Source organism: Patagioenas fasciata, chromosome 26, assembly GCF_037038585.1.
Source record: "Patagioenas fasciata isolate bPatFas1 chromosome 26, bPatFas1.hap1, whole genome shotgun sequence".
Taxonomy (NCBI): Eukaryota; Metazoa; Chordata; class Aves; order Columbiformes; family Columbidae; genus Patagioenas; species Patagioenas fasciata.
In genome coordinates this window covers 4,403,201-4,426,176 of record NC_092545.1, presented here as the reverse complement: position 1 = coordinate 4,426,176, position 22,976 = coordinate 4,403,201, and the positions used below count along the sequence as shown (strand labels likewise).

The 22,976-nt window shown below is 43.2% G+C and overlaps 1 protein-coding gene across 4 annotated transcripts in view; it reads right to left on the bottom strand.

The window, feature by feature from the left end:
• Positions 1–22,976, bottom strand: part of LRRTM4 (leucine rich repeat transmembrane neuronal 4) — a 298,739-nt gene that overhangs the window by 161,822 nt on the left and 113,941 nt on the right. For 2 of the 4 annotated variants that reach the window (XM_071799351.1, XM_071799352.1), the window contains one exon: positions 5,016–5,204. The exons of the other annotated variants lie outside the window; for them this stretch is intronic. The gene's annotated coding sequence lies outside the window, so the exon portion shown is untranslated. The remainder of the gene's footprint in view (positions 1–5,015; positions 5,205–22,976) is intronic. 4 annotated transcript variants of the gene reach the window in all.

Below are 22,976 nucleotides of genomic sequence, written 5' to 3'. Positions count from 1 at the left end.
TCCAGTTGTGGCCCCTCAGCTCCAGAAGGACAGGGAACTGCTGCAGAGAGTCCAGCGCAGGGCAACCAAGATGCTGAAGGGAGTGGAGCATCTCCCGTGTGAGGAAAGGCTGAGGGAGCTGGGGCTCTGGAGCTGGAGAAGAGGAGACTGAGGGGTGACCTCATTCATGTTCACAGATATCTAAAGGGGCAGTGTCAGGAGGATGGAGCCAGGCTCTTCTCGGTGACAACCAGTGACAGGACAAGGGGCAATGGGTTCAAACTGGAACACAAGAGGTTCCACTTAAATTTGAGAAGAAACTTGTTCGTGGTGAGGGTGTCAGAGCCTGGCCCAGGCTGCCCAGGGGGGTTGTGGAGTCTCCTTCTCTGCAGACATTCAAACCCGCCTGGACCCCTTCCTGTGGAACCTCAGCTGGGTGTTCCTGCTCCATGGGGGGATTGCACTGGATGAGCTTTCCAGGTCCCTCCAACCCCTCACATTCTGGGATCCTGTGAAAGGTCAGTCCCCGGGTCAGGCTTATTCCCACTAACCAGAAGAAAACAGGACCACAGGTGGGAAACTAATGCAAGTGATTGTTTGGAGCCAGCAGAACAAAAGGCATTTTTCTGCTCTAGCTTTTTGAGACATACCACCTGCCCAACTGCAGCTTCTAAGTATAGGGTGCTTGCAGAAACTTTATTAAGTATAAATATTTCCGTAACACAGCCACAGCTGTTGACAGCTCTTGGAAAGAACAATCACAGCACATTTTGCTTGCATTTAGACACTGAACTCTTGTGGGGAAAGACACCAGGAGCTGGGGAGTTCTTCAGGTGAGGTGCACAGGTGAGAAATTCTGATCGAGTTCTTTATAAGTAGAATAATGCAACCGTCTGCAACTTGTGGCTGTGCTCTGATTACAAGACTATTAGATGCTACATTATCTGTAGTATCACTTTCTTATTATCTCTTTGTAGAGATTACTGTTTTTCCTGTGGAGAGCAATACTATTAGCATATGGAAGACCCACGTTGACCACAGCCGCTCCTTTGCTTCCCACAGGGAAGATCAGTGAGATAACACTTGGTCTGAAGAACCCTAATGGGAACACGTGCCCTTGTCCCCTCTAATGTCAGCGCAACAGGATGAACTTACTCAAATTCAGTGGAGTTAAGTTACAGCTCTGCCATGTTCTGCCCACTGGAAAGATTCATGGAGATATTCCTGCCTATAGAGATACTGTAAAGCAATGAGGCTGCAGCGGGATTCTGCGCCAATGGCGCATTTACACAAGGGGAGAGCTGAAGTGAACTCCCAGCCATCCAAAATTCTTGACCTGAGATCACACGGAAACATTACAGAGTCCCTATGGAGTAACCCCATCCCAGGCTGCTCCCGAAACACTCAACCATTCTTTTCTATTGCAAAAACTCCTTAATGGCTTCTGAAATACCACCTACCTACATTTGGGTTTTCTTTTCCAGAACCCGTGCACTAATTCCCATGCTATTTGTGCTATTTCACATGACAGAGAGAATACCTAATGATAGGTAAGTTTTGTTGAAGCCAGTAGCTAATTTAGATCTCCCTTTCCCTAACAAACTAAGAATCTTCATCTGTCCTTTTAAGTTATCCTCAAAAGACTAAATTTCAACACTGCAGATGAAGACCCGGTCTTTTAAAGTAACTGTTTTATCCTCTTTGGGAGGCAATTAAAGAGTGCAAGAAATTACCACCTTCTATTTCTATTCTTGTCATGGATGGATAATTGGTTTGTTTTAAGAGAGGGAAAACTAGTCAGACATCGCCGGTTTCAACACTTCTAACTGCTCAGAGATTATCAGTGCAAAAGCAGTTCTGTCAAACTGAAGGACAGCGTTTCTTTATTTCCTTATTGCATCACTCAGTGGTGCTGCGCTGTTTCACCTGAAAAGCCAGCTGCACGTTCCACGGGAACGCTGAAGATGAATAGCAAATGAAGTTCTGCAGACCGCGCTGAACTGTAAACATCCCAATGACGAACCTTTCGTGTTTCAAATTCAGTCCTGTCAATTGGTTTTAAGTTTCCTGAGTTGCACTAAATATACTCAGATTGGGAAGAGGTTTAAAAGCAAATCATTCATTATAAATTCAAGAACACCCCCGTGCAAGGAGGAGGAGGTGAAGTCCTCTTTGCATTCCAGACCACCTCTGTTCTGCAGGCGCTGTCAGCATCAATTAGAAGGGTGACCTATGGCAGGCTGCTGTCAATACCGTCACTCGTTTCGAGATTGCTCTGCAGGCTGGGAATGAACTTGTGGAAAGACAGATCTATACAATCGCTAAAACTGCTCAAGAGTGGACAAGGGAAATACAGGAAGTTCTGAATTGGATGTATCCACATACCTAAACTTGAAGGCTTTGAAATTCAATTATAGAAACTAAAATAAATGACCATAACGTTTTCTATTAGCAAATAAAGAGAAATCATTTTCCCTTCCTACCCCTACCCCAATAAAACAAATTTCAATTATTTTTTTCTAATCAACAAGCTTGACCTTCTATCAGAGTCCATTTAAAGTTAAATAATATATCAAACTGTAGAACAACACAGCAGAGGATTTTCAGTTTCAAAGCGTAGCATCCTAGTGTAAAAAGCAAGTATTAAGTGCTTATAATGCATCTAACTAGACTAAGCAGAGAAAAAGCTGAATATGGCACACGTGGCCATCCTGTGTAACACCTGAATCCCAGAAAATGAACGTGCACATGAATTCCATCCCGTGTAACACCTGAATCCCAGAAAATGAACGTGCACATGAGTTCCATCCTGCATAACACCTGAATCCCAGAAAATGAACGTGCACATGAATTCCATCCCGTGTAACACCTGAATCCCAGAAAATGAATGTGCACATGAATTCCATCCTGTGTAACACCTGAATCCCAGAAAATCAATGTGCACATGAGTTCCTCATGTTCATTCAGTCTAAAAAACAAAGTCAAAAGCATGACCTTAATGGAAGCTGTTGGTACAAGCACTTGGTACAGACACTTGAGGCGGTATTTGGCTACAACACAGTACTATGGTTCTCGACAAACTAACCTTGTTGAAGACACTACAATCGCATCTGAGCTCTCAGCTACTCTTCAGCTTTCCTTTACAGGTGTGTAAAATCTGCATTCAAAAAGCATTCTAAGCCTTCTCCTCCTTCAACATGATATGGGTGGGACTCCAGTTGACACTTCCACACACAAAAAGGAACAACAAATAAAGCAGCATTTCCAGTTGAGGAGGAGAAAACAAACAGACAGTTGCCAAGGTTACAGACAATCCTTGCTGAAGAGATGAATGAAATGGATAGGGAGGAGACAGGTATTAAAGGATACCAGAGTTTTACAATCCTTCTAGTTCAGATTAACTGGTCCTAGACATTTTGTCTTCTTCTGGGAAAGGTAAATACATTTGTATTCAACGGAATTATTCGTATGTCGCCTTGCAAACATAGGACAGAAAACATTCAGTTCTAGAGCTGTAGAAAACTTCTCTGTTTTCTCCACTAAACGGAGGCAGCAGAATTCAGTGCTATGTTATTAATACACTCGATGTCCCACTTTGACACATCCATATGCTACATGCTCTACTGGATATCCAGCCAAAAGATTAAGCACGATTCAGCCGGAGTGTAAAAATGCACTTGACTGAAATAAAGGGAAGACATTGCATGTCCATGCGCACAAACATGACAGATCAGATTTGACAGGTTTTAGCAAAACCCTTCCTAAACTATTGTTCAAATAACCAAGAGCCAGTTACATAATGAAAGGGCTTTTGTGATAAAGAATTTAAAAATTGTTCCTTTTTCAGGCTGTCTTGAAGATGTTTCTTAAACAAAATCTTCTCATAAACACGAGCTACTTCATGTATTCAATGCATAAATCTATTTTGCTATTTTTGTCTAATTTACACTTTTGAAAGATAACTAAACAAAGTCCTTCTGTGTTGCAAGTGTCAAGACCAGCACTAGCCATCCAACTAGAGCCCTGCATCTGGGTAGGAATAACCCCAGGTTCCAGTATAAGGTGGGGAATGACCTATTAGAGAGCAGCGTAGGGGAAAGGGACCTGGGGGTCCTGGGGACAGCAGGGTGAGCATGAGCCAGCACTGGGCCCTTGTGGCCAGGAAGGCCAATGGTACCTGGGGTGGGTTAGAAGGGGGTGGTCAGTAGGTCAGAGAGGTCCTCCTGCCCCTCTGCTCTGCCCTGGGGAGACCACACCTGGAATATTGTGTCCAGTTGTGGCCCCTCAGCTCCAGAAGGACAGGGAACTGCTGCAGAGAGTCCAGCGCAGGGCAACCAAGATGCTGAAGGGAGGCTGTGGAGTCTCCTTCTCTGCAGACATTCAAACCCGCCTGGACACCTTCCTGTGGAACCTCAGCTGGGTGTTCCTGCTCCATAGGGGGACTGCACTGGATGAGCTTTCTAGGTCCCTTCCAACCCCTCACATTCTGGGATTCTGTGATACACCTCTGGTAAATTGGCTCCCACTATTCAAACTCGTATTGCATGTGACCTTTTCCATCTTTCGGGTTTGATTTATTTTTGGACACTTTCAGATCATGTCAGGATTTGCAGGCATTAGAGGGTGAAGGATCAGAATAAATGCTGATTACAGAGAAGAAAAGATCCAGACTTCTAAAAAGAGCAAATATCAATTTCATAATGGAAACAAATCCGAAGAATCTGAAACAGCTAAAGCAAATGGAAAGTATCTACTCTCCGTTGCACATATCATTTCTCTTACAGTCACTACAATATGTTCTCAAGGTTTTGACTGTTTCCTTTCTCAAATTTGAATATTTTAAAATGTGCTGTTAGTCCCTTTGATGCTAAAAAAGGGGGAAAAAACCTCAAGGATCTGGTATAACTGAGTCTCTCTGGTTTTAAATATAATATTTCTTATTGGAGATTAAGAAACAGTGTTTACTACAGAGACCAATCTCTCTCAAATAAAAGAAACAAGTACAAGTTAGCGTCTGGTAGAGGAAAACAACTCACCCTGTGCCTCCATCTATCTGAAATTCACCATCTTCAAGCCATGATTCAGCATTCAGGTCAATGTGACTCAGCTCCCTGGTATTCCGCCAATGTCACTGTCACAGCCCATTGTCCCACACTTGCAGACAGAGGAAGCACCAACGTCACGCTGTCCATTCCTGGCCAGGTAACACCTCTGTTACTGTGGGACTGAACAGGAAACAAAGATCTGGATCTGTCCGTTGAGCTTTAGGCAACTTTTCATTTCTCTCCGCTAATGTGTGCTCGTTTCTAGAAAAGCTCATTTTTTTTGCCTATTTAACTTGCATATTAATCTTCATTGAACTATACAAAATGAATTTCAATCTTCATGTAAAAAAAAAAAAGGGGGGGGAAGGATGGTTTTTGATTCACACCCTTCTTGATTTTCATCAATCAACCTTTTCTGCTTAAGTACTTTTTAATCAAAAAAAATCCCAGATGGCTCCTAAGATTTATTGTGGCATCACTGAAATAGGAAATGCTGTATCTCGGCTCTCGTGTATAGCTGCTCATGAGCCCAACTTACCTGATGAAAAACATGTACATATATACATATATATATAAAGACACTAATTAAAAACCCCACAAACACACCACAATGCCACATACGTCCAGACACCTCCCTCAGTTCTGCCGTGCACTCAGCAGAAGGACAGTTAATCTGAATAAAATATCGCAGATACAGGTACAGAAAGGTGATAATTAACAAAGGTTAAATGCATTCTTTACCGAGCTCTAAAGATGTCTTCTTCTTGTAAATAGCGACTCTAAAGGCCTGACTTGTCAGTAATTTTTTAGCCCAACTAACTCTGAAATAACTACTGAAAATGAGAATTATTGAAGCTGGGAAGAGCTTGTTCTATCTCAGTGTCTCCAACAGTTTCCCCCATCCTGTCTCTTAACAGCAAGCAAAAAAACCAAGTAATTAGGAGAATATGAGAACAGGGCACATGGCAAATGTACCTTTTCTGCTACAGTCTAGTGGGTTAAACTATCGCCTGTTCTCCGGACCTCCTGAGCCGCGTGGTCACCGGAGCATGGCGCTGGACCACCAGCCCCAGCTCTGCACGTTCGGGGCTGGTTTGAACCAAATCACACCCAACTCCGAACCCCGACAGCATCACAGGTTTAGGCCTTTAAGAGTCAGATAAATGAAAAACACCACAATCTCCAGGGTTCTTCAGATGATCTCAGTTCTAACCACTCTGACTATAATCTTTGCATCAGAGTCCATGACTTTTGCCACTAGAGTACAAAATCACGCTCCTGCTAACGCCGCATATTCTTCACTATCATGCAAAGCAAGTGCATCTCCCATCCATCTCAGTACTAGAATCACATTTCTCATCTTTCTTTTTCACATTTTTCCCCCTTGTACATATTTCCCATCTTGATTCCTTCCATCCTGCTCTACAGAAGCTGATCCATCTCACACTACACAGCACTGTCAAAGAAGAGAAATACCACTTCTCACTTTATCATTAAAGATCTCCTTGTTGCTCAGATTTATCTGCGGTATTAAAACACTCTTTGTTTTAATTAGTGCTACTGGATGATTCATGAAATTCCATGACAATAATAGCTGTTCTGGATTCTTTTTTTCTGTTTAATAGTTCTTCAGATAATTTGTGTCAGCTGTGCATTGCTTTTAAAGACCTATATCAATCGAAAACATTAACCTCCAAGGAAAATTCACTTCACTTACAGACTGCTTGCCACTAGTGATTAAGTCAAGTTGACCATTCATCATGACTATTAATCTGAGGCTCAAACCCGGCCTGAAAAGACTTTGCATCCCTGAGCTGATTTACTACAGGACTGTAAACCAGAGGATAGAATGACCCCTTCTGAATTTCTAATCTAAGAACACACAGAACAAGTTACCCAAGCCACGCTTAAAATGTAATTCTGTGTATAGGTCAGACTCACGAGTCAGAGTCGTAGATGTTATTTTACAACACAAATATTGTTTTGTTTCAGAGGTCAAGAGTCCTCGGTTCAGCTCCTCAATTCGCCCGAGTTAGGAATAAACTGGATGGTCCTTACTGGTCTCCTCTTCCCTGAATCTCTGGTTTGAAATCAATACTCAAATCCTCGACAATAACTCCAGAACCAACGTTTTCTAAGAGATTTCATTTGTATTTTCTGACTGGCTTGTCTGTGTACAGGGGTTTCTGGGTCATTCATCCTAATGTGCAAATTGCTATAAAGGCATCCAAAAGTCAGGCTGGGAGATCAGCCCGTGCATTTAGAATACTTCTCATCTAATTACTGCCAGTAATCTTCCCATGTGGAGCACGGGTGGAAAGGTTAATTATTACCAACAGATGACCACTAGTGGGTGAGGTGGAAGAAAAACAAGTAGCAGTTAAACACGTAATTGCCAACCTGCCTTTCCAACTGATAAACATAAGGAAGTTTTTGCTCCTCTAATGACTCTTCCACGTGTAATCTCTCCTTTTCTGAAACTCATGCATATTCACTTTGAAGAAAGGGGGGAGCAAACTTATTATTTGTGGACGGAAAAAACACGCAGTGAATACCATACAAAACATCTGTGAGGAACAGGGACAAGGATACATTGCTTCTTTTGGCTGTGCTAATAAATTTACAGACACCATTCTGTTCCCGAGGTCTTTTTTTCTGCCTTTCTCTGCTAGCCCATCTGACGTATAGCGCTGTACACACTTCACTTGCTATTCACACCGCACGGCTGCCTCCCAAACCACGCTTCTCCCCAGAGGTACCAATGCTCCTGGTGCTTCTCCCTGCTGTTCCATTCTGACAGTGGATTTCCCCAGCCACCAGCCAACCTTTTTCCTTAGCAGGGAAAGAGCAGCTGCCCTTTCTGTATTCAGCACGCAGCCCTCGCCTTTGTAAAACCACCTCCCAATCCAATTGACCAGCACCTTTTGAAGGTTTTCTTCAGAGGGAGGAAACGACAACGCATTGCGATGAAAACATCTGCCTGAAATTCACTCAGCTTCAGGGTAAAATTCCTTATTCAGAAGCAAAGACAGGGCAGTTCCGAGTCGATGAAGCAGGGTCATGGGCAGCCTTTAAGAAACCAGATTGAAATCCATTACTGAAACAAGTCAGAGGAGGAACGTTTTAGCTTAGCACAAGCCTGAAATATCACGGATTGGATCCACAGGGAAATTCTCTTCCCTCAGCCCAGAAAGGCATCCCAGTGGCATCAGCCACTTCAAATGTTTCCTGACTTGTATCCTCACTTCTGTACTCAGCCTTTTGTGTCCCAAAAAATCATCACAAATTAGCACCTGCCCACATCAGAGCTCTAAGCGACCATCTCACTGAACAACATGAAATACAGTACTCAATTTTCAGCACCACATTTCAAGCAAACAGATGAAATAACAAAAAGGAATGTGGAGGAAAACCGTGAATACGTTTAGAATTCTGACAATGAAATTATGAAAATATTGGTAGTGATTAATTTGGGAGGAAAATGGCTGAAGCAAGAAGTAAAAATCACCTTTAAATAGGAAAAAGATTTCTGCAAGGAGAATCTATTCTCTGTGTCCATAGTGGAAGAGCACAAGCAGCAATGGGCTTATATAGAAGCAAGGAAGATGTAAGTTAGGCACTGGGAAAAACTTGTAATTGCTATGACACCGGCACTGAAATAGCACCTGAATTAAATGCAAGGAGATGATGAGTTCCCAGCATGGGAGGTTTTCAGGAACACACTGCAGAACCGGTAGGAATAGCACATGTGTATCACTCTTCCCTCGGGGCATGGAGGTGGGAGGAATGATTCCTCACACCCCACCGCTTCTGTTTGCCATGAGTTTGCAATCATGCAATCCGCATAATTTCCCTGGAGATGAATCCAAATGTACATTGTGTAGGAGATGGTAAATAACGCACACCTTCTCTTTACCGTGGTTGAGGCGCGGGTCCAAGCCAAGCAGGGAAAGCTGCACCCAGCATTATCTATTCCACAGCTCAAATGAGGATTTTGTTGAGCGAAGATTTAGGTTCCTCCTGCAACTTGGCACCCTTTAAGCTCTATTAATAATATGAACTATGAAAGCCAACCCTGAATTTCCCCTCATCCTAGTATATACTCCATTGACTAGGTAACGATGCTACTCTCCAGTGATGCATGTCACATATTTAAAAAATGACCATCAAATGACAGTAGAAAAGAGCTGGAGATGCCCCTGTGACACTCTCTTTGCCTTCATTGAAGTGCTGACATTTGCACTCATTGTAACACCGGCAACTCCCACTGCTGGGGGAAGCGCTCGAGACCTGCACATAGTATCAATACATCTTCATCTTGGCCAATAAAACCTACAGATACCTCAGAATTTATTCCAGCTATCTGGGCACCACGGCCAATATTTCACATATTGTCTTTCATTTGACTGTGAGGAAACTTTCCTTCCAGTTTAGAAAACAACATTATGCACATTATTATTAAACATTGCTAAAAATTCAAGTTAAGTAATTCCCTAGAACCAGATTATTAATATGGCAATATATTCATATGGTTATAAATCATAAACTCTCCGTTGTAAAAGAATATATCTGCACAACACCTGTAAGATAAATGTGATAGCAGAAGGCACAAAAATATGCAATAAGCTTTTTAAGGTTATGCATGTGGGGGTGGTGTTTATATGCAAGACTACCTGGTGCCTTCCCCTGAGCAAGAGTTTCCAAGGCAGAGTTGGAAAAAGCAAATTACCATTGATTTAACTCTCCACCATGACCAGGCAGACCGAACAGCAGCGCTGACTAACATTCACAACACTAGCGGGATGAGTCATGTGCTGGAAAAACACAATATTGGATGCACATACAGAGGAATAGCAAAGATGCACATGGAGAACGTGGTTCCCCCCGCCCAGTATCAGTTGTTCGCTGCTCACAATGAATTCTCCAGCACCTCCTGGAGCCGGTGAGCTGCACTTGTATCTGAAAAGCTCTGTCTGCTCCCCATACAGCCCAATGAACACCCCAAAAGCAGAGAAGACACAAGGAACTCAATCACTGTGATGTTATTTAGTAGATAGCACGGTCAGTATCTACAGGAGTAGAAAACAGCACAGAATAACAAACTTTGTCATGTCCTTCCTCCAACCAAATTCTTCCCTACCATATTAAAACATGGCCCAGACGGCTTCTCCGATGGTATTAAATAAATATTGGGAGGAGGGGTGTATGTGGCAGGATTTAGAAGTCTGGAAAATATGCAGCTCTCCTGAGACAGAGCCCTCCACAGTGCTAAGCCTCGCAATCTATTTAGGAGTTTCTTTTGAACCTTAGTGAGTTTTTAAGCCTTATCTGATGAGCATAATGATATTAAACTGTTTTTCATTAGCTATCGAAATGAACAAAAAGGATAAAGCTGCTAGCATCTCAGGCTATTCAAAAGGAATCAATAGTCTGAATCCCTTAGTATATCCTGCTCATAAAAATAAATAAAAATCTTTAAACTAGAAGGAATTATCTGGATGTGAGAAACGAGTTTCACACAAAGTACCTTTGCAATTAAAAAAACCCACTAGTCTAGGTCACAGCTCGAGGAAACGTGGGAGTTAAAATAGGGCAGAACCGGATACAGGGAGCTTGATGCATCCAGCAGACACCTCAGCTACTCCAGTTTGCCCCTCTTTTGAAAAATAGGTTGGGTGAGCCACTGATACTAAACAGCAAGTGTTTTAGGGTAATGAGTATGTGTGCACAAGGCCCAGCTTGTGGAGCCTGCATCACTAGAGGAGTAAGTGAAAGACAGAACAATCTTCTTCAAGGAAAAGGCCTTTTCTTGTAAGCCGTTTACAACCCAGGAAGAACAAGGACAAAAGCGGTTCAAATTCTACTCCCCCATCAGAAGGGAACGGATCGATTGACTGCTACGGAGGGGTTTTCTAGATTTATATCACAGAATTACAGAATGTCAGGGATTGGAAAGGACCCGGAAAGCTCATCCAGTGCAATCCCCCCACGGAGCAGGAACACCCAGCTGAGGTTCCACAGGAAGGTGTCCAGGCGGGTTTGAATGTCTGCAGAGAAGGAGACTCCACAGCCTCCCTGGGCAGCCTGGGCCAGGCTCTGACACCCTCACCCCAAACAAGTTTCTTCTCAAATGTACGTGGAACCTCTTGTGTTCCAGTTTGAACCCATTACCCCTTGTCCTATCACTGGTTGTCACCGAGAAGAGCCTGGCTCCATCCTCCTGACACTGCCCCTTTAGATCTCTGTGAACATGAATGAGGTCCCCCCTCAGTCTCCTCTTCTCCAGCTCCAGAGCCCCAGCTCCCTCAGCCTTTCCTCACACGGGAGATGCTCCACTCCCTTCAGCATCTTGGTGGCTGCGCTGGACTCTCTGCAGCAGTTCCCTGTCCTTCTGGAGCTGAGGGGCCACAACTGGACACAATATTCCAGGTGTGGTCTCCCCAGGGCAGAGCAGAGGGGCAGGAGAACCTCTCTGACCTACTGACCACCCCCTTCTAACCCACCCCAGGTACCATTGGCCTTCCTGGCCACAAGGGCCCAGTGCTGGCTCATGCTCACCCTGCTGTCCCCAGGACCCCCAGCTCCCTTTCCCCTACACTGCTCTCTAATAGCTCATTCCCCCACTTACACTGGAACCTGGGGTTGTTCCTGCCCACATTCAAGACTCTACACTTGCCCTTGTTCTATTTCATTCAATTTTCCTCTCACTGCAGTAACACCCACTCACATCCGCTGCTCTCGCAAGGGATGCCGGAAGCTTCCGGGTCTCTCGAGAACGAAAGTGCCCAACTGAGAGGAAAATAAACCCAAAAAAAGAATCAATATTCTATTCAATAGAATAGAATAAAATTTGTCCCAAAGTATCTCAGATGCAACCAACTGAGGGGATGATAGAACATCTGTCCTTTTTTCCAAAATCCTCACTTTGTTATTAAAGCCAGCATAGTGGAATAATGCACAATCATCATATTTAACTGCTGGGCACTTGCTTCTCGTAAATCTGGCTCAATAATAATTTCCTATTCCTCTAGGTGACACGTTCCTTTCAGTGGAGCTTCTAAGTTCAGATTCTTATGGTACAGAGTTCCTCAAGGTCACCTCAATTCCTGTATAGGATGATAGAAATGTGGCCACAGATCAGACGTTTTGCTAAAACCCCTCTAATATTTGAAAGGAGGTTGGCTATAAACAGGTATTTGTACTTCCCATTCTCAGTACTCAAGAAACGTGGGGATTTGATAGCAGATGGGCAACCAAATTCATTTTGAACTTCAAAAAGCCATTTGGAGCAAAGTTTAAGTATTTAAAGCAAAGCAATTTATGCATTTCTAAATCATAATTTCATCTCACCCATCGCTAAAATAAGCCACACGCGTTTTTAAGTAATCTTATTAAGAAAGGGTCTTAAAGGCTTTTGGGGTTGGGTATATTTTATTTTATGTTGTTATTCTTTGGGGGGATATGAGGAAGAAATTTGAGTTTAATTTTCCTCTTCCAACTTTTTTCCTAATTTACATGAAAAATCCATTCTATTAGAAGACACATGAAATTACTCACAGAGCGCTCAATTCTTACAGCAGGGGCTAATCCTCAGTTTAAAGAAGTCTTCTAATATTTCTATTTTTTCAACAGTCGAGTGAATCCATTAAAGATTGAGAAGAGTTGAAAAATCCAGAATTTGCTTCTCTGAGCATCTTTCCCCCTGTTTGCCTACTGCTCACTTCTACTACTAATTTAATCAACTTCCAATACACTATTTCTCATAAGCTCATCTAGTCTAAGCTAAAAACTCTTTTAAAAGAGACATCAAATCATGGCATTACACTGATCAGAAATAAAGCTTATTTAAGCCAAAACACTTATGAATTGATTTCAATTCTAACGAGGCCGGCGGTTACAAAGTGGCAGAAGGAGGAATACAGAAATACCAATGGCCTTGTGTATTGTGAGCTCTTTAAGTGGGCTGTAATTAGCTACTATACAGGATCTTTACTACAGTTTAACTATCAATATCCCTCAGAAATGGACTCAAAGAAAACTTCCGCATGTACATTCAGCTTGGTTCTGGTACAAATACAGAACTCTGCTTGGGAAATTGAGGCGTGGAAATGACCGTACAACCCTTAAGGTTATAAGGAAGGTTATAAGCATTTAGTTATGACGCCAGACACACAGGGAATCATTTCACCTAATAAGTGCCCAAGTTTCTGTTATCTAGTTCACCCAAGGATGCAAGTTTGCTGGTGACACCAAGCTGGGAGGAGTGGTGACACTGGAAGCTGTGCTGCCATCAGAGACCTGGACAGGCTGGAGAGTTGGGCAGGGGAAAACTGAATGAAATAGAACAAGGGCAAGTGTAGAGTCTTGAATGTGGGCAGGAACAACCCCAGGTTCCAGTGTAAGTTGGGGAATGAGCTATTAGAGAGCAGCATAGGGGAAAGGGACCTGGGGGTCCTGGGGACAGCAGGGTGACCATGAGCCAGCACTGGGACCTTGTGGCCAGGAAGGCCAATGGTACCTGGGGTGGGTTAGAAGGGGGTGGTCAGTAGGTCAGAGAGGTTCTCCTGCCCCTCTGCTCTGCCCTGGGGAGACCACACCTGGAATAGTTCTTTAAATGTTAATTAGTTAATTTTCAATTCTCTGTATCAAAATAGCACGTAATTGGATGTGAATCATACTATACATTTGAAGCTTTCCGAACTCCAGCCGTTTTTGCAGCAGTGACTGAAGACATTTCTGGTATCGGCCTCGGTCCCGGCGACCCGCACGCTCCAGGTACCAGCCTGGCAGTTTGCGCAACTGATCAGCATTTGATCTGGTAAACAACAAGTACAGGATGCACAAGCTGTTGCTGACTTCAAAGAGGAAAAAAAGTCTGCTATTGCCGCTGCAAACATAAAAGAGACTCAACTATATCAATACGCACCGGGTTTATTTTATATACAACCCTGAGAAAGCAAAGCTGAGTTTGAAGTTCATCAGAACCTGAGCTGCAATACGGAGCACACAGTTTAATTAGAAAAGCCATAGTGTTTGGGCTGCTGTGAACAGAGCAGGCAATAAGGACTCTATTAGACTTTAAAATTTGAAGAAATATTTGAAGTAAGAGCTCCATTCCCTTCATCTTCACCCTGACCTTCTACTTGAGTTTTCCAAGGCATCTACCCTTTTGATCACCCTTGCACTGTCCTTTTAACACTGTTATTAAATATTTCTATTGCAGCAGAGCCCGAGGCAAATCAAAACCAAACCTCTGTTATAGAAAGCACTGTGAATTCACACAAGAACACGGCTCTTGCACAGAAAAGCCTTTAATTGAAGAAGTAATGATAATGTTGTAATATAGTAAGAGAAACAAACAAACAAGTGCTATGGGAAGCAAAGTATTTTCAACCCAAAACTAACGGCAAAGCTACATGAAGATTCAAGTCCTGCACATGCAGCCTAACCCCAGGTGCACATTGAGCATCATCATCCTCCTCAGTGCTGGTAAAGCTGAACGGGAGGCGAATGTGTTACAAGGATTGACATTTCAGGAGGATTTGCTCTTGTATCAGCCACACACTCCAGCTTTCAAACAAAAAGCAGTACTAGACAAAGATTCAATTGCTCCTTAAGAACTTATTGGTCTGCATTTAAATATTCTCATCTTCTAGATCCATTTTTTCTGTCCTTCCCGTTCACATCATCTATTTTATTATACATATGAAATTCAAATGATCCCAAAATCAATACAACAAGTTCTCTAGTGCTTTCCGTCTATTCCACTGACACCGTCCCAACCCAACTTTCCTTCTTTTGCGTTTCCCAGAGAACTTACCTTACCTTCCTTTCCTACCTCAGATTCAGCCGAATCATAAAAAAACCAACAGTCTGCAGTCCAGAAGTTCACGTTGGAATGTATTTATTTCAAGGTTATATTCTGTTTATAACTTTATTAGTTCTGCAGCACAACACAATTGGCCGCTTCTATGATCACACTGATTCTCTTGGTTATCTGACGACGATCGGTGGGTACCTGTCTTTCGCCTCCCTTCTATTTACATCTTATCAATTCCAGGCTACTTGAAAAAGTCAACTAAGAATGGACCACAAGAGCGCTGCTTTCAAAGCCACTCTCAGAGAGCTTTGAAGAAACACAATCTCCCAAAACACCCGGTTTTAATGCAACTCGTTCACACCCACACACAAAGTATCAAGGAGCAAAGCAAAAACACAACCCTAAATCATGCAGATCTCCCCGCTCGCAGCGCTCACCTTCCCAACACGGCCCCTTTTACCCACCCGGGTCAGGGCGATGCTAAAAAGATTACTTATCTATTAATAGGGGCACTCGAAGTTCACTTCCAAATTTATGGATCCTGTTTTAAAGCATTAAAAGAGACGTTCCCTTCTTCATCAACAAATGGGTTTGATGGAAAGTCTCCAGGATGGTTTTCCTTATGCTGCTGATAAACTCGAAAGTGCTAAGGCAGAAGTGAAAATAGTGATACAGCCTCAAGAGGTTTTCATGCAAAAAGTACAGAAATTATACAAATTAGGAAACTTTAAAGAATTAAAGAGTGAATGAGAATTAACCCTCTTTTCCAGAGGCACTAGTGCTACTGCAGCATGCCTCGAAGGCAAAACCAAGCTGAAAACCAAGCGACTATTTTCTTATATAATATTTAGAGCATAAATTGAGACAGGACAGGCAAGAAAACTGGTTTGGTATTTTTAGACACTCCATCCCCCATAGAGAACACCAAACAGTTCTGCCTTTAAATTACATTTACACATAAGAAATCAGATTCAGATAGAACACATGAACTGATACTATTTTTAAGAAATATTTTCAGCAAAGCTGCAGCTTTGAGACAAACAACGTCCAACCTTTTTGTCACGGATTAAGTAACAGGTTTTATTTGAAGTTTAGACTTGAGAAGATATTTAATGATCGTGTCTTGAATGGTTTCAGAAAAAAAGCCAAAATACAGGCTTTGGTTTGAGAAGGTTCCTTCTCTTTCCCCTCAAAGAATTCCAGTAGAGTTTGATGCAACGCGGCTTTGAGCGCTGGGAGAACAGAGTGCTAATGCTTTCTAACAGCAGATAAAGATTACGCCACTGAGATGGACAGAATCATTGGCTTTATGTCAAAGAATACAAACGTCTTCTTTCTGTTGATGGTGCCTGCCATAGAAACCCCTTGAAATCAGGGAAAAACATACAAGGAACTTGTGCTTCTACTAAAGGCTGAAGCAATCATGAGATCTTAATTTTTTAATTTATTTTTAATAATAATAATGTTATTATTATTGAAACAAGCTTGAAGGATCATCTCCTTTTTGCTTCCGATCACGCTTTTATACATGTGTTTCACATCCCTCAGAACTTTACTTTTCAAATGGTACAAGGTTGCAAGACTCACAGCAGGTTTTTTCAGTGAATAAACTGGTCCTTCTTATCTGAACAGGAAGGAAAAGGCCCTCACACCAGACAGAGGTTAAGAACATACAGTCTCAGGTAATCTTTGTAGAAAGCATGAAGTAGGATAGAGAAAAAAAGCCTCTATTAGTGCTGTTGATCCACATTTTGATGAAAGCTTAAAATGTAAATGAAAAGAGAGAGAATAGGGATGAAGCATCTTTAAACTTGCAACAAATCATTTTATATTGATAGAGTCCTGGGCTTAAATCCAAGCACAGCTATTGCCTTAATGCAGACTGATTTCAGGAGACTTAAAAATAGCCAAGATACTATGGTGATTGGCAGGCATTGTAAAGACAGCTGCCAAAGTCAAATTCTTCTTTTTTTGCCTTCTGAAGGACTCCAGATAATTTGAGCAAAGCTCCAAATTAAAGCAGAGCCATATGAATTGTTGCTGATTTCCAAAGCGTGGTCCCCAGGGGGGATCTGTTCTCCACCCTCACCTGTGGGAAGCGCAGGGGACTCAGCGCAGAGAGACCTTGCAATGCTGGAAAGGCTCCAGAGATCGGCTGCAATCCCACCCTCTACATGATCACACCCAACTCAGCTGCTGTGCTGAGAGTCCTGACAACTATGAACTCCAAGGCTTTGACAAATGGCAATTGCTACTATTATTCACTACTGACAGAGGGGATCATCTCAGGATTTTGCTAGGCAGAAAACTCAATCACACACAACCACAGAAAGTTAGGGATTGGAAGGCACCTGGAAAGCTCATCCAGTGCAATTCCCCCATGGAGCAGGAACACCCAGCTGAGGTTCCACAGGAAGGGGTCCAGGCGGGTTTGAATGTCTGCAGAGAAGGAGACTCCACAGCCTCCCTGGGCAGCCTGGGCCAGGCTCTGACACCCTCACCAGGAACAAGTTTCTTCTCAAATTTCAGTGGAACCTCCTGTGTTCCAGTTTGCACCCATTGCCCCTTGTCCTGTCACTGGTTGCCACCGAGAAGAGCCTGGCTCCATCCTCCTGACACTGCCCCTTTAGATCTCTGTAAACATGAATGAGGCCACCCCTCAGTCTCCTCTTCTCCAGCTCCAGAGCCCCAGCTCCCTCAGCCTTTCCTCACACGGGAGATGCTCCACTCCCTTCAGCATCTTGGTTGCCCTGCGCTGGACTCTCTGCAGCAGTTCCCTGTCCTTCTGGAGCTGAGGGGCCACAACTGGACACAATATTCCAGGTGTGGTCTCCCCAGGGCAGAGCAGAGGGGCAGGAGAACCTCTCTGACCTACTGACCACCCCCTTCTAACCCACCCCAGGTACCATTGGCCTTCCTGGCCACAAGGGCCCAGTGCTGGCTCATGGTCACCCTGCTGTCCCCAGGACCCCCAGGTCCCTTTCCCCTACGCTGCTCTCTAATCGGTCATTCCCCCACTTATACTGGAACCTGGGGTTGTTCCTGCCCAGATTCAAGACTTTACACTTGCCCTTGTTCTATTTCATCCAACTCTCCAGCCTGTCCAGGTCTTGCTGCTGGTACAGGGCTCCTCAAGACAGCCTCCGGCAGAGTAGACAAAGAAGCATTCAGTAACTTTGCCTTCTCAGTATCTTCTTGTCACCAGGGCACCCACCTCATTCATCAGCGGGCCTACATTGCCTCTGGTGTTAGTTTTATCTGCCACGGATTGGAAAAAGCTCCTCCTGTTGTCCTTGACCCCTCTTGCCGGGTTTCATTCTAAGGATGCCTTGGCTTTCCTGGTTGCCTCCCTACACCCTCTGACAACAGCCTTATGTTCTCCCCAAGTGGTCAGACCCTCCTTCCATGATCTGTAAACTCTCCTCTTCCACTTGAGCTTTCCCAGCAGTTCCTGTTTAACCACGCAGGTCTCCTGGCTCCCTTCCTTGACTTCCTACGTGTCGGGATGCTCTGACCTTGTGCCTGGTAGAAACAGTCCCTGAACACTCACCAACTATCTTGGGCCCCTTCACCTTCAAGCAGCCTTGCCCATGGGATTTCCCTCCTAGATTGTGGCTGGCCAGCCAAGTAGTCCTTCCAACAAACATCAGTATCTTCCAACTCCGTATCTACATCAAGTAGAGCTGCAACGAGCGTCATGCAGGCTACACGAACAGCTACAGGTCACTAGCACTACTTGCAGGAAAAACTCCAAATGTCAATAAACTAGAGAAGGTCCAGAGGGGTAGCAGAAGGTATCAGTTTGGGTATGGTGGGTTTTTTTTCCTCTCCTTGTATTAAAATCTTCAGTTCGTAGGAAAAGGTCAGGCAGGCAAAGGCAGAGAGGCACTGGGAGAGGTGGTGGGTGTTTTGGAGCATTTTCTAATCCATTGAGCGCGCTGCCTTACAGCATTCGCACATCTGTCTGAGGCTCTTGAGATATTGCTTCCAACAGCAATATAAATGAATTCAAACATGCATTACAGGTCTGATTAATTTTCAGCTAGTGACATTTTAGAAATAAAATACATGTCAAGTAGTCTCTCTGTCACGTGGCAGACAATACATCTCCAAGTGCTTGTACTTCCCATACACAAAAGGTTTGCTGGTATTAGTGAAGCTCAAGCCTCTGAATGTTGCTGGTTGTTAACATTCCAGAGAGGTTTAAATAAATAATATTGGACATTGTTCGTTGCTTGAGCAGTAAAGGTAACAAAAATGAACACCAATCCATTTGGCTCACAGTTACTTACACAGTTGGAGTATACAGAGTGCTATTCAGTGTAGAGCTTTTACACGTAATGTTTGTGATACTCTTGGCCTTCAGCTTCATAATACAGAGATGTAACAACCCTCACCAGAAGTAGAATAGTCCTATCATCGCCATTCTGCACATAGAAAGCATGCAAATACAAGTAGATTTCACAAAGGGTAACATTAGACATGTTAAGATCATCACCATTTAAGTGTTCAATGCAGTTAGCACCACTGCCTGGTAAAGGAGCCTAAGAAGACGAGTCTCACAGTGACAAACTTCAGTCATAAAAAAGCATCTTGCTGGAAATCACATGAGTTAGGATGGAAAAGACTGTTATGTGTCAGACAGGACTGGGGTGATGCTGTCACATCACTGCACCGTGCCCTTCCCACGCTCCAATTCCTGCCTTTGAAGGGAGTCGAGATGTCCCTCACCTGAAATATTTACGTGCTGACTCCTATAATCAAGGGTGAATTCACTCACCTAATGGACTTAAGTTTTCATAATTGCAACAGTAGTACTGCACACATACGTACATCCATATGTTCTCTAATGAAGGAAATGCCTAACAAAATAAAAATGCTTGAAAGAAAAGCTTGCTAGACTGAATAAAACTGTCAATCCAGAATTCTAGATATAAAAGATCAAAAAAAAAAATTGGTTGCCTTTTCTTCTAATTCGCATTATAATCTGTGATGTTATTCCTCTTGCAATGAACAGATAACTATGTGCTTAACACTGACTGCTTAAATACAGATATCAGCTCTGAAAATATTATTGAAATAAAGAAAACAAACATCAAGCATGGCTTTGTTCAAAATGTAAGTTTCTACAGGCAAGGACCAAGTGACAAAGGTTTGATACGGTGAGGCCTGATTCCCTCCCCACTCCAAAATCCTCATTTGAAGCAGGCTGATGCCTTTGATTTGAGCAGTTTTTGGGTCACACCTCAGGTGCTCATTCTCACGGGCCTGGATTTCCCTCTGAGCCACTCTGGAAACCCAGCACACCTGCAGTGCTCCTTGCTCACAAATCCTTATAGAGGGGGAGGCCCGGACACTGCTTCCCCATCACAAATTTGCCTATGCTAGAAATACATCCTTGGTACAAGGATCCCTATTTAAAGATCACCTTTACTCAGTCCTCCAAGACCATTAAAGCCTAAGTATCTATTACATGCTCTGCCCAGCCTATTAGGAAGGTCAAATGTTGCAAGACAGCTACCTTTCAGCTCCAAATGTAATTACATTTCCTGAAAATCATACCGCTTGCATTCTTTTTGAAATACATGATGAGATTTTCATACAGAAGCAGCACTGTAGAAATGATAACCCTTTATATCACACCAAGAGGAGAAAATAAGATCTCTGTTTAGTTCAAACACGCGGCAAGAATGACAGTGTCACCGAGAAGTTCATTCTGAACATTTAGAGCCAGAGCTGGTACATCTCATCAGGAACGTTCCTATGTTGCTTTAGAAAAATAATTCAGATCATGTTTAACATATCTTTCATTATTATAGATAAGGCAACGTCCAGAACTGTCTAACATACAAACTTAGGGGACAGTGGGTCAAAAACAATCTATGTTTTATCACTATCTGTAGCATCATGATCACGTAAAAACACCAAAGTGAGGATCGACTTGTTTGCTTATGAAACAAGCTAGCTTTGGTACTGTGCAATCCTGAAGGTTTCTCTTGGTTTATTCCCATGACTGGGATTTTCAACGATCAGAATTTGCTCCGTAAATGAAAGATGTTGACCTACAGCTCTTCCCTGCAGAGATAAGAGTCGCTACTATTGTCAGGTGAAGTTCTCTCCCTCGAGAATGGCCAAAAACCTCAACTGTTCATTACGTACAATGAGCAATCTCACATGGAACTGAAATCTGAGAAAGAACCTCCAGGAGAGAGGGCGACTGTCATGGTTTTCTCTCTCATATACTAATTCTGATATACTACATTATAGTATACTGCAACATTAGCAATCAACAAATCTGCAGAGAAAGGCTTGCCCAGGATTAGCGCTGACATATAATTCCAGGCTGAAAATTCCAGCCCGCTCGCCCAGCCTTGTGCTGAGAGCCTGAGCGCTGGAATACGGTTCTTGTGCTGGAGTCGCATGTCTCACAGAATCACAGAATCGACTGGGTTGGAAAAGACCTCAGAGATCATCCAGTCCAACCCTTGGTCCAACTCCAGTCCGTTCACCAGATCACGGCACTAAGTGCCATGGCCAATCTCAGTTTACAAACCTCCAGGGCCGGTGAGTCCAGCACCTCCCTGGGCAGCCATTCCAATGCTGACCGCTCTCTCTGCACAGAATTGCTCTCGAATCTCCAGCCTCAATTTCCCCTGGCAGAGTTGAAGCCCCTGCCCTCTTGTCCTATTGCTGACTGCCTGGGAGAAGAGCCCAATCCCCCCTGGCTAGAACTGCCCTTCAGGTCGTTCTAGAGAGTGCTGAGCTCACCTCTAAGCCTCCTCTGCTCCAGACTGAACAAGCCCAGCTCCCTCAGCCTCTCCCCATAGGTCTCCTTCTGCGCAGGACTTATTGATAGACCAGGTGAGGAAAACAAGCAAAATGAGCCTCAAGTATTATTTCGGAGCAGGGGAAAAGAGGAATTTAACAGCTTTATACTCACATGATAACTATACGAATTACAGTCCCCTGAATTGGTTATTTTCCCTGACTGTGCTTCACCAGATGCAAGGAAAGATGATAGAATTAAAAGAAGGAATTTTTCTGCTCAAGAATAAGCCAGAGTACAGTTTTCCTTTATGGCTTATTTTAGGTCTCAAGAAAGCGACATTTTTAATGTGAGAAAGGTCAGTCTTGTCAACTTAGAGATAAATAAATAGTGTTGTACCATACGAATTGCACGTTACCTGGACGAAGCCTTCCACTTAAAGGTCTCTAGAAAAGCACATATATACATAGACAGGTAGGGTTTTTTTCTCCCTCCCTCAGGAATGCATCATTTTTGAAGGATTAAGAATATTAAAGGCTTTTCTTTCCATATATGCCAGAAGTCCTTCCCAGACAAAATGGCCTTGGCTACGTAATTAATGTTTTACAACTGTTTGATAGGCAATAGGCCCAAGATTGACAGACAGGAGCCAAAGTTCAAGGTATACCAGTGGGAAGAGAGTTCATTATCATTTCTTTTAACATCTTAATTGCTCTTAAAATGCAGGATTCAATATCATAGCCCACCTCAGAACTACTCCAAAGCAACTAATGCCAGTTGGCAGTTGTAGTAAGGCTGCAGTCAAATCAATGGAACCATTCAAGAAAGAAGTCTACATAACAAACGTGTTATTTGCTTTACATCGGGCACGAATTTTCTGTCCTGTCACTATATTCCGTGTGGTTACCATGCCACGCACAAACCAATTTTCTTTCTTGACTGGAACTTCAGGGCATCTAAAGCAGCACAAATAAGCAGTCATGTAAGTAGAAAATGACAGCAGTAATAATGCACTTCAGTGCTTCTACACAATGTTTTCTAGATTTCTTTGTATTACCTTCTACTATCAGAACCCCAATTGGAGGAAGAAAAACCCAACAATCTGTTGCTATGGTAAATGCTTTGCCTTGAAAAGTCCAGGTTTTGGACTGGGCAGTGGGGGGAAGCCTTTCACTACCTGGCAACAGAACCAACAGCCTAAGATGCAGCATGGGATTTCATCAAGCTACTCCTCAAATATGAACCATGTGCAAGCAGGGCCTGTCTGAACAGAAAATGTGGTGGGACTGTGATAATATTTTGTAGCCAAGAGGAACACAGACCAAAAGTTGAGATTTCCAAAGGTACCTACTGATTTGCAAATGTC